Here is a 12382-nt window from a genome sequence, read left to right on the forward strand (position 1 = left end):
TTTTGCACGTTACGTTTTGCAAGTAAACTCTTTTTTAGTCTTGTGTTCGGAATGAAAAAAAAAAGTTAAAACGGTAAAAGTATTCTTGGAAACTTTACAGTTCAAGGTGCTGTCACCTTTGATTTAATTGCTTCACTGTTTCTTTTTAAATTCAATAATTGCAACATCTTTCAAAAAGTCAATGAATATCCATGATTTTAATATTGACCAAAATAATTGTGATTATAATTTTTTCCATTATCGAGCAGCCCTGCACCTAGATCAAGTCTATTATCATCTTAAAGAAAAGAAAGAATGGAGAGAAATGAATAGATTCTGATGTAACCGAATATTGTCCCCTGCTGTCAGCGTTTCCTTGCAGAGCCAGTGATGGATCTTGTTTTGTCACGATAACTGTCGGTGTTGTGGTAAGGTGGCCTTTAAAGGCCTAAAGGTCACCAACATGAGCTGCATGATGCTCCACCGCCCGGACACACGTAGACTCCAAACCAGCTGAGAGGACACAGGAGATATTTGCTCTTTAATTATTTTAGCTTTTTCAAACATATCTGTCCAGTAACACACACTTCTAATTTCACTCACACCATCCAAATCAATTCATGTTAATGGAATCCCTGCAATTAGTGCATTTGCTTGCGGGGGCAAAGCAAAATGTTTTGTGTTGAGTTCAAGTTTGTTGAACTTTAAAATGCCAATTTGTGCCATTGACCAGTAGCAAGCTGTCTTGACGGTGCTTTGAGAAAACTGAGAGCCAGAGAGTTCAAAATGGAGAAAGCTTCACCTAAAAGAAATGCTGATTCAAAACTGGCAAAATCATGATTTAACCATCTGATTCAATACCAAATAAATACAGTAGTGGACACATGAAAAATACAAGTAAACTTAATTTGAAATATAATACTATAGTAGGAAAACCTGCAGCTCTGCCTACTGCTCCACTGAGTGAGCATCAATTAATAAGTACTATGTGTTTGTTTATTTAAAAATCCTTTCTGAAATATCTGGGGCCCGTTTCAGGAAGGAGGTTTAACAAACTCTGAGTGTAACCCTGATGTCTGAGTTGATTTAGCCTGAGATGTGAAACTCTGAGTTTTCGGTTCCAGAACAGCTGATTTGAGTTGGTTCACAGTAGAGTAGGTTCACGCGCGTGCACCACCACAATAAAAAGGCAGCATGAATGGAGCTATGATACCATGATTCACCATGGTAACAACCACAAACAAACGAACATGTATTTAGTTAAAAAAAAAAGCAACACAGCGGCTGCTGTAAAATAGCGAGAGTTGGTGTGGGAGAAAATTGTTGCTCGAGTCAATGCGTAAACTCTAATATAGTGTATTCATTTCATATTTAATCACAGGTAACCTATAATATTACTGGTGAAAACTGGAATGATAGTAGGTTACACCTATAATTTCATTTAGGTGCAATCCTGCGGGCGAAAAAGTAAACTACTGCTAATCCCATTCTGAGGTTGCAGCACCATCATTAACAGAATTATGATTTACAATAATTTAATTCTTTTTAATGGCTCTTACTGGTTTGTGTCCAGGGAACTCTACACAAACGTTTAAAACACGTTTCAGAGCGATGCACACTTTTCTGACGGCTCTGAATACAGTGGCTTTACTAATATGCTCTGCATCACCAATGTTGTAAAGAAAACTGCCGTTTGCAAGAAAATGTAATGTGACAGAAATAATCTGCTGGGATGTAGAACATGTCCACGATGGGTGACGTTAGTGATATGAGGACGGATAAGGTTATGTAGGCTACGTAACTGACTGGGAAGAAAAACAATACCGCTCTAATAGGAAGTTATCTGGAAATGAAAATGCATCTATAGTCGGGGCTAGAGCCCGACCGATAAAGGATTTTTAAGGCCGATACCGATACAAATATTTGATGATTTAAAAATACGATATTCCGATATATATCGGCCGATGTATATGTTAAAAAAAAAAAATCCAGAAATGCGTAACAAAACAGATTTCCCTAGATATTTGTAGTTATTTGAGTACTCACTAAAATAATATGACAATGCAGTTTAAAAATAATAGTTTGTTTTATTGTCTCAACAGAACAGAGGAACATCAAAATATATTATTATTATTATATCTGAAACTTAAAGTCCTTTGAACAAAAAGACAATAACAACAAAAAAATCAAAGAGCGTTGCCAACACTCAGAACATGGTTGAAGGGTGTTTCGTCTGTTTTTATTTTATTTTTTTAATATTCAATAATCAGAATCATTTGTCATTATACATGATTCTGATGACTGAATATTTAAAAAAAAAAAAAAAAAATAAAATAAAAAAAACAAACACGAAAACCGATAGTTTGGAAAATGCCTAATATCGGCCCGGGCTCTAGTCGGGGCCTCAATATCATCTCCCAAAGTATGTTTAACTCCCTGCGAAGTAATACAGCTTCTTCATCAACGGGATCGTCAACAAAAGGAAATGCCATGTTCGGAACAAAAACGTTTTATAGTCTGCCTAACACAGTTAATAAACCAACACTGTTTTTTGTTATTCATGCAGATAACAAACTGCGCTAAAATGCTCCTGATACAGACTGAATGAATGAATGAGGAAATGAATGAGCGCTGTGTCAGAGGGAGGAGACTGAGAGAAACTCGAGATATAGTGAAGAAAACCTGCTCCCGACCAGGTTAGGTTCACAGACTCAGTTACCATAGTAACTGACTCTGAGGTTAAGTTACCTCTCTTTCTGAAACAGAAAACTCAGTTTCCCTCATCTCAGGGTTAACAAACTCAGAGTTTTCACTAAACCTGCTTTCTGAAACGGACCCCTGTTTTGTTCGATGTAGTAGACGTAGTTGTGTTAGGGCTTTGATGACGGATAAAAACACAAAATGCTTTTCCTCCATTCAAGAATTACCTGGGGCTTTCCTTTATCATCCCCTACCTACTTCCTGTTTTACTGCTGCCAAACATGCACGCACAAACACATCCTCCACCAGCATGACCTGAGGCGGCCCTGCTCTTACTAACTGATAAGTGTGTGTGTGTGTGTGTGTGTGTGTGTGTGTGTGTGTGTGTGTGTGTGTCCAGAGCTAGCTTACCGTAGCTCAGCCCCACCCTCTCATTACACAGAGGAACAGAGAGAGAGAGACTGAGAGAAGCAGAACATAGCAGAGAAGGAAGAGGGAGAAGCTGAAAAGAGAAACATCCAAACTGCATCTGGACCTCAGTAGGTAACTAACCAGTCAGTCAGTTAACCAGTCAGCCAACCGTTCAGCCAGTAAAGCAACCAATTGACTACAATGCTGAAATTTGTAGTCAGGAAATCAGTTTGTTAGACAGACCTGGACTGGTTTGTAAGTCAGCAAATGAGACTGTGAACTAGCCAGTTGCTTAGTCTGTGAGTTAGTCAGCTACTTAGTTAGTTGGTAAACCAATCATTTAGTCACTTAGTCGGCCATTTTGATAGTCAGTCGGTTATTTAGTAGGTGAAAGAGTCTTTTAGTAAGTTGGTCAGTCTGGTGGTTTTTCATTTAGTTGGTTACTTAGTCCGTTGGGTATTCATTTCGATAGTTAGTCAGTTAGTTGAATAGTTAGCCATAGAGTATTTTGGTTAGTTAGTTGGTCAGTTTTTCGGTTGGTCGGTTATTTAGCCTCTCAATCAGTTAGTCAATCAGTCAGTTAATCACTTAGTCTGTCGTTGAGATATTAACTCAGTCAGTTAGTTGGTTAGATGGTCAGATAGGGAGTTGGGCAGTTTATCTGTTATATTTAGTCAGTTATTCAGTTAATTTGCCTAGTCAGTTGGTCAGTTTCTTGGTCAGACTTCCATTCAGTTATTCAGGCCGGATTTCAGTCGGTTAACCACCAAGACAGTCGGCAAGGCGGAGCCATTAAACTAATCATGCATCTATCCCTCCAGCCTGGCAGCGAGTCAGCTGGTCGCTGAGGGGAGTGGCTCTGTGCTCTGCTGCTTCCAGCTGAATAGTAGTCAGTCATCCAGCCTCACACTCAGTCACTCACTCACTCACTCACTCACTCACTCAGTCAGTCAGTCAGTCAGTCAGTCAGTCGGTGGATGTACAGTAGATGCAGGGCTGCTGGTCAGCTGCTCTGGACGGCTCGTATCTCCCTCAGGATCTCACACTGTTGAATCAGCTGAGAAGCCACTGTGAGGTAAGGAGCTCACACACTCAAGACACTCAGTGGGATGTTTGTTTGGCCAGTTTGTTGAGTACATTTCGGAGCTGTTTGCTGACTTTTTGTAGGCATGTGACAGGCTGGCGGCTGATCCTGGAGAGAGACAGGGAGGGTTTGTGTGCAGATGTAGAGACAAAAACACCAAAGAAAAAAAGAGTTTTTAATGGGGAAATGCAGTTGTTGCATCTGTAGCTGTGGAATGTGATCAAGTTGATAACTGTTTCCATGTAGTTTCGCTCAGCTGCATCACCCAGGCCGCCTGTTATCTAGGCTCTGAGTGGCCGACCGGCAGGGTCACGTAAGCGGGTCATGAATTTTCTCTCATGCTCAGTCTCATGATAGTGTCGATGTTCTGAAGGAAAGCAGGAGGCTCACAGCTGCTGTTTTCTACTAAAACCTGTTTTTACAAAGGGATCACTTTAATCCACTTCTTGTTGTGATCAGAAAACCAGTTGGACTTCTAGTTGTCTGTTATATAGAATCTGTTTTTGGCTTTGTTGTTCTGTGTCATCTGAAACGAGGAGAGGCTTTACCAAATATAATAAGTTCAATGTTTCTTCAGACAGAAACACAGAGACTTATCTCGACTCCACTCGACAACAATGATGATATTTAAGAAATTCAAATTCAGCCTCTTTCAATTTACATTTTTTTATAAGAAAGCTTCAGCCCTCAGCCCAAATGATAGCACCTACATACTGCGTACTCTTATTACAAAGCCCATTTAATATGATATAACCTAAACCCAAGTACTTCTGTAAAAACTTTAAGTATTTTTTAACATTTTATTTGAAACGGTAGCTTTACAGTGGAAGAGACAGACGGAAGAAAAGAAAAATCACACAAAGTTGATGGGTGAAAAGATCAAGAAAGACACATACAAACCCATAGGGATATACCGGTGTTGACGATAACTGTGATATTTTCAAATGAAATATTGATATCATGTTGATAATACACACATTTAAATTTTGCGGAGATAACCCAGCGCCTCCTAAAATTTTCTTTCCATTCTAGCTTTGTCTCCCTCCCAAAACTTCCCACACATTGGAGTTTTGGTTTATCAGTTCAGTTGCCTTTAGTGATGAAATTACACCATTGGTTGGAGTTAGTGTGACGACGTGATGGGTTGTGTTTCCCCATTGGCCTTTCCCCTACAAAATGAACCACCGTGACACTCGGACGTTTGCCTTCCACTATAGCCACCAATCAGTTGATCCACTTCCCCAATAGTGGTGTTAACGGACTGTAGTTGATCCGTGATCCGTACGGATTCCCTCCACGGTTTCCCTACACATGTGAACCATGGATTCATTGCAAATATTCATTGCAATCATCGTGTGAAATGCAGTTTTTCTGCCGCTGTTACTCCACACTCCTTCTTGCCTTTGTTAAAAATAAAATAAAAAAAGTAAATTATTTAGTTAATTATTTAGTTAAAGCTTTAGTGCGTAACTTTTTGATATTAATGAACGTCTGTTACATTCAAGACATTGCCAAATGAGTTGCTACAAAGCTAATTAAGACAGCTCAACTCTCTCTGTATTTCTCAATATGGTTATGTTCATAAGATTGTGGCGTCGGGTGACTTTCGCGCGCAGAAACTCGAGTGAACAGAATTACCTCTTCTGAAGAGTACATCATGTTTTTTTAATCCTCCATGTCGTCCGTGGCTACCATGGTGGCTACTAGCAACTGCGTGGAGGGGAGGGGGTGGTGCGTGATCACGGAAGGCTTGTATCATGTGGACGCGCCGACAGTGTTGTTGTCATTACTTAGTTCGAGTAGCACTTAGCACGAGTTCCTCATGGGGGAGACAGAAACTACACACTATAGCTTTAATTATATATCTATGAACCGTTCCCCACTAGCCTGGTTGACACCAGACCCTTCTCAGTTGTAACTGAGAGTGGGTCTGGGGAAGGTTATTCACAGCTCATTTCCAAAGGGGCGTCACCAACGGACACCGCTCATATGCCTCTGGGCGCAATTGGATAGTCCTTCAACCAATCAGACCAACGATCCGGGTGACGTAGCAGCGACAGCGGCATCAACAGGTTGCTGCGCTTCGGTGGCCGCCATGTTGAATGTAAACAAAAAGCTGCTTGCGGTCGCTGCGCTATCGTCATCGTGTAAAGCCCGCCTCAACAGTTGTGATTGGTGCCTCGATTTGGAAAAATTGGAAATGGGCTTGAATGGACTCTTGGCCAGACTGACTTGAAGAGCAAATCTTACATTTACCGGAAGTTTGTCAGGGTTTTCCCAGGCTAGTTCCCCACGTCTTAAATTCGAAACCGAAAAAAAAAAATCAAAAAGATTGTCATTGAAAAACACTCAAAATATCAAAATAAACAAAAAATATTTTTTTTTCGTAACTTTTGCCATTGACAATGTCCCCGTAACACCCCTCCACCCGCCCCCCCACCACCACCACCACAAATCCTTCACTCTAGCTCATTTCACTATAACGCATAACGTACCAATTTGCTGTAAAACTCGCCTGAAGAGTGTCATCCAATAAACTGACGGCTGAATTTGTACTCCCGTCAGGTCAGGATTCTTTGGGGTTTGGTGTGTTTAATTATGCAGGGCTCATTTTACTGAACACTTTTTCAATGTGACTCAAGAACTGGACTGGAAGTCTAACACTCTGTGATAGGAGCCTCGTGTGCTGTGTAGAAGAAAAACAAAGCCCACTAGCTTTGTTTGAACAGTATTATCGCAAAACTGGTTTGACTGCAGAAAGGGAATTGTGTCATTTAAAGCCTGTAAGGTGTTAGAAAACAGTAATTAGCTGCATGGCTCACTGGATTTGACTGAAAGTGAAATTTCTGTGTGCTGATAAGTTTATCTTCCAAGTCTCGTATCGGAGGCATTTCCTCTTTTATGATTTGTAAGAGAGGAGATTCTGAGGTAAATATTTGACTCAGGCATGCATGCATAATGGTGCAAATACAGAAGCCATTTTGAAAATAAAATGACCTGGGTGTGTTTGTTTCTAGAATGTGACACACCCTGTGGTAATGAAACAGTGAAACGTGTGTATATTTCTCTCAGCCAAACTTTGAAGCACTAAAAGAAAATATTTTTTTCTTTCAATAGATAGGCTATCTACTTACCTAAAACAATAACCGTACTAATACTCTAAAAAATACCACTAACAAAAGACCCGCTTTGGTTTATTTTGTCTAGGCTTACTTTCTCAATATTAAAGGGGCGCTATGCAGTTTGGGCCATTTCTTCGCTGTTTTTGCTCACAGGTTTCTCTATAGAGCCCCCCCCCTACAGCTCCTATGTTTACTTGTGTCTGACTCCTCGCTCGGTCAGTCTGCCGTTTCCTCTTTCTCTGTTCCTCCGACAATGCTCTCCTAGCTTTCTGCTTCTTTTTTGCCGGCTCAGCCATGACGGTAGTGTGGAAAACTCCATCGCTACCTTGTTAGCCGGTTCCTGAATGGGCGTACGTGTTTAGTGCCATGAAGCAATTCGTTTCATCGCGAGACCTGATATCACGCGATACTTCCAGACGCTGAGGCCGGCGACTCGCTGGCTAGGGGGGGCGCGAGACGACCACCATTCAACTCGAAAAAAGTCATATAACCATTCCAATGACTCCGTAGCTGTTCAGTTAAGGTAAGTTATGCTAAAAAAAAATGGCATAGTTCCCCTTTAAGATCTTATAAAGGCAAATGAATAGCTAACTAACGCACTAATGCTCTAAAAGACCTACATTTTTAGTCTTGGCCAAGATACTGTTAAAACTGTTATTTGTCAGTGAAGGATAAGCATGACAAAAGACATCAGTAACCGAAGTGTCAGCTTTCGTTTTTGTGTCAAACAATATGATTCATTTCTGAAATAATTACTATGATTTATGAGAAGTCTATTATTACACATAAACCCCCTCTTTCTCCTCTCTGTGTCATTGTTAAACAAGTTAGGCATGTGACATATTGGAAGTGTAAAACTCCCTTCGGTCTATTCATACTATACATAGTGGACAGAGATGTGTTTGAATTTGAATTCTTTGGCAAAAATAAGAACATTTCATGATTTAGTTTTGATAAATACTTAAGGTAAACTGTGATTCATTTCTCTCAGTCTCTGGGCATTTCACAGACACACACACACACACACACACACACACACACACACACACAGACAAGTGCGTTTCACTATCTTTGTGGGGACCCATCATTGACATAATGCATTCCCTAGCCCCTTACCCTAACCTTAACCATCACAACTAAATACCTAACCTTAACCCTTACCCTCACCCTAACCATAACCTAATTCTAACCCTAATCCTAAAACCAAGTCTTAACCCTCAAACAGCCCTTTAAAATTGTGGGGTCCAGCATTTTGGCCCCACAAAGCTGTCCGGACCCCACAAGTATACTGTATTCCCGGTTGTTTGACCCCACAAATATAGTTAAACAAGAACACACACACACACACACACACACACACACACACACACGATGTGATCGTTAACAGCCTATTATAGAAGAGGGCTAAAATATCACAGAAATGTGAATTCCTCTGATCCCTCACTTCTTTAGCAGGAAACAAAGTCTGACATTGTCAAATTATGTGTGTTTTAGTGTTGGTGTATTACTTGACCTCTTTATTTTGTCTTTTTTTGTCTACCTTTTATTGATTTATACGTGCTAATAGAGGTCACTGAACTGAACTGAGAAACATGAGAAATGATATGACATGAAGAGATAGATGAATGACTGTAAGAACCCACAAGGAAAAACCTGGTGTGGGATTTCAACCAGCAGCTGTTTGGTCACATGATCATTTGGTCGGAATTGAGGTGTGAAATACATACCTGTCCTCAGCCAGAGAGCAATGTCACAAGTTTAGTCTTTTGGGAAGAGACTTCCACTACCTTAGTTTTTCCTCTTCTGATGGAGTCATGTTGTATTGTATTTCATAAAATGTACAATTCATATCATTGTGAATCTCCCAGCTGGGGATCGAGGCTACGGTCGGAAATGTTGAGATCTATAAACATCTGACAGAAAACAGTAATTGTGAAATATAAAGTCTACTTGTGTTACATTTGGGGTGGTTAAAGAACACAACAGGACGTCACACAAATGGGCCCTTTCAGTGATACTCCCACCGCCGCACAACCCAGCGGTGAATCGTCGGGATCGCTTTTTCTTATTAATGCCACGCTCCTAAAGCATCTCCTGCTTTATCATCTATTTTAAAATAAATGGGACCATAATTTACAAAATGAACATCATGCTGTATTGAAGAAACTAGAAAGTACCCATTGAGACCATAAACTTGTTCGGAAAATGTTTATTGAGCTAATAAATCAAGTGAGAAGTAGGGTCATTTCCCTTAGCCTGGTCCTACCAGCCTCTGGTACATTTCATTTGTACAGAGAGTCTGGCCACTCTCCATTGACAACTATTGGATCTGCCCAGAGCCACTCTGGATCTGCCATAACCAATCGCTAACGTTTGGTCGTGACGTCGGCTTAGCACCGCTAGCGTTCGCCTTAGCCAACTCCTTCACCACTAACGGAGTGAGCTGGAAAATCAAACTTTTCCCGAACCCCATGGGGAGGAGGGCCACAACATCATGGCCACCAACAAAACTCAGCAAAGATTGTTCTTGCTCGGGCTTTAACTTTTGGATATTTGGCAGCGTCGCCACAACGGACCGAATGGCTTCGCTCGCATCTTTCTCCGCCGCCATTACAGAACTACAACTCTAGCGCACGGCCTCAACTTCATCGTTCTTAGCCACTCCCTCTGTTCGCTGATTGGACCGGCAAAAATTTGGCTGTAGAAAACCCAAGACTATACCGCAAACCCAGACGTAGTACTGAAGGGAAATGAAAATTGAGCATAAGTACGTAGGAGGGCGGAGCTAGGCTACATTTCTTCTATAGAAACTGACTTATTTTCGCAACCAGTGTAGCCTTCTGCTGGAAATTAGATAGAATGCAGGCTTAAGACATATCCGCATTGACTTCACTTTTATTTTTTACAATATTTTTACAGTCTATAGTCATCACTTACACCTGGGCTTTTCCTGCTGTGACAACCCAAATTGTCTTCTTGCGTATGGCTGTGAAAAAGGTCTATTGGATGAATCGGTCACTGTTCTCGAGGTCAAAGGTCAACTGATTTCTGATTCCACTCAGTTTATCATATAGCTTCAATGATGAGTTGGAACAATATGAACTATATATATATATATATATATATATATATATATATATATATACATATATATATATATATATATATATATACCAGAATCTGCCTTTGGGGAAGGGGGGGCATATCATAGTGGGGTCTGGGTGTCCTCCCCCAGGGACTACACCACTGGTTCTTTTAAAGTGGGGTTGTATGAGATACTTATCCACAGTCGTAGACCATGCAGTGAAAATGAGGCATAACACCACTCTCCAACCACAAGTGGACTGTATATTTATACTTTAACAAGACCAATAGAGGTGTTAGTCTTCTCTATTAAAACTCAAAACACAGCCTCTTTCTTCGTTATGTTTGGAAAGTGTTCATGGTATAATAGCCACAGTGCACTCCAAGGATTGCTCTAAAAATAATAGAATTGTCTACATTCCACACTCGCTGCACATAGTTTTGTGTGTGTTTGTCATCAGCTTGTTGTGCACAAGTCCACAGCTCTAAAAAATAAATAAGTTAAACTAAACACATCAGGACTATTGGAGTCATGAGACCTGCAGGTTGCAGCCCAATGTTCCACATTAGGTTGAATTCCACAGTAACAGTGTTGTGTTCTGATTGTATTTGATCAGGTTTCATGTGGTTGGATTTAATCAAATGTAGGTCCTGCACTTGAAAGAGTTTGTTTATTTCTATCGGGACAGCAAGAGCTTTGCATTTGGAGTTTGAAGCTTGCTGGTGTGTTGAAAATCACTCCTGTTAAAGTTTGACCTGTTAGCGCATCCTTTGTGTTTTCAATCTCCATTTTTGGTATCTTAGCCGACGGGTTTTGTTGCACTGCACTTCCCCAGAAATCACTAGTCAATCAAACAAAGGGAACTGTGACATCTTCTTTGCATCTTCTATTGTGCACTTTATTTTCTAGAGGTGGCACTATCACGGTGCATGAGAACTACAGAATTATTCTTCAGTATTGCAAAGAAACCACTAAATGGTAAAAAGCCACTACTTCCTGTGCTGCAGCAGAGAAGTATCCGACTGTGAACAAATAGGAATGCTTTCATGACCTGGATATGTTGTGAGCTGGATCACTGCTGTGTTAAAGCAACCACAGATGGAGAAGAGCAGAACATATTGGTTTAGATGGAAATGTCACAGGTTTTTACTGCAGTAATGTAAACACAATCTGTTTAGTCACTGGTCTGTATGTGTAGTTGTTCAGAGTGGAGACAAAGAAATGCAACACGAAGCAACCTTTCCTTTTACCTTTTGATCGCTTTAGATCCGCATGTGATTTAAAAATAACACGTTTCAAAAATAATGATGGTTTGTTTCCATTTCTGGTAGGATGTCATCACCTGGATCATTTCAAGATATTAAAGCTCCTATGACATGCTGCTTTGTGGATGCTTTTACAGTGGTCCCCTAATACTGCATCTGAAGTCTCTTTCCCGAAATTCAGCCTTGGTGCAGAATTACAGCCACTAGAGCCTGTCCCACAATGAGCTTTCCTTAGGATGTGCCATTTCTGTGTATGTAGCTTTAAATGCTATTGAGGAGGAGAGAGGGGGGGGCAAAGTGGAGGGTGGGGGTGTGGCCTTGACCAACTGCCATGCTTCGCTTATTTTCAAGCCATGATGTCTCTCTTTCTCATGGGCGGGCCAAATTCTCTGGGCGGGCAAAGCAGAGAAATTGGAGATAACCTTCCTCCTACATCTATCGCCATTTCTAGCCACTGGGGGACAATAGGCAGGCTGGGGGAACTCACATTAATGTAAAAAGACCTCATAAAGTGAAATTTTCATGCCATGGGACCTTTTTAAAGGCGCAGAGTGGACATTTTGTCCAGAGGGTGGCTGTAGATTCAAGCTTTAAGGATGTCCAAAATCAAAAAGGTTTATCCCCTGAGTATGAATGCGCTTAGTAAATTTTGATGGAAATACTTTGTTTGATTTTTGCTATTTTTAGCCATCACCATGTAGTGGCACAGCTCTAAGGATGTCGCTCAGTCCAGCAC

At 40.8% G+C, this 12382-nt stretch overlaps 1 protein-coding gene across 7 annotated transcripts in view; it reads left to right on the plus strand.

Moving 5' to 3' along the window:
- Window positions 1-12382, plus strand: part of rab27b (RAB27B, member RAS oncogene family) — a 74086-nt gene that overhangs the window by 33080 nt on the left and 28624 nt on the right. Inside the window, exons 1-2 of one of the 7 annotated variants that reach the window (XM_031277428.2) lie at window positions 3132-3222; window positions 3912-4168. The exons of 2 other annotated variants lie outside the window; for them this stretch is intronic. The gene's annotated coding sequence lies outside the window, so the exon portion shown is untranslated. Of the gene's footprint in view, window positions 1-3125; window positions 3223-3656; window positions 4169-12382 lie in introns of those variants that run through there. 4 more of the 7 variants (XM_031277424.2, XM_031277427.2, XM_031277430.2 and 1 more) reach the window with 4 other exon arrangements.

This window comes from Sander lucioperca, chromosome 14 (genome assembly GCF_008315115.2).
Source record: "Sander lucioperca isolate FBNREF2018 chromosome 14, SLUC_FBN_1.2, whole genome shotgun sequence".
NCBI lineage: Eukaryota > Metazoa > Chordata > Actinopteri > Perciformes > Percidae > Sander > Sander lucioperca.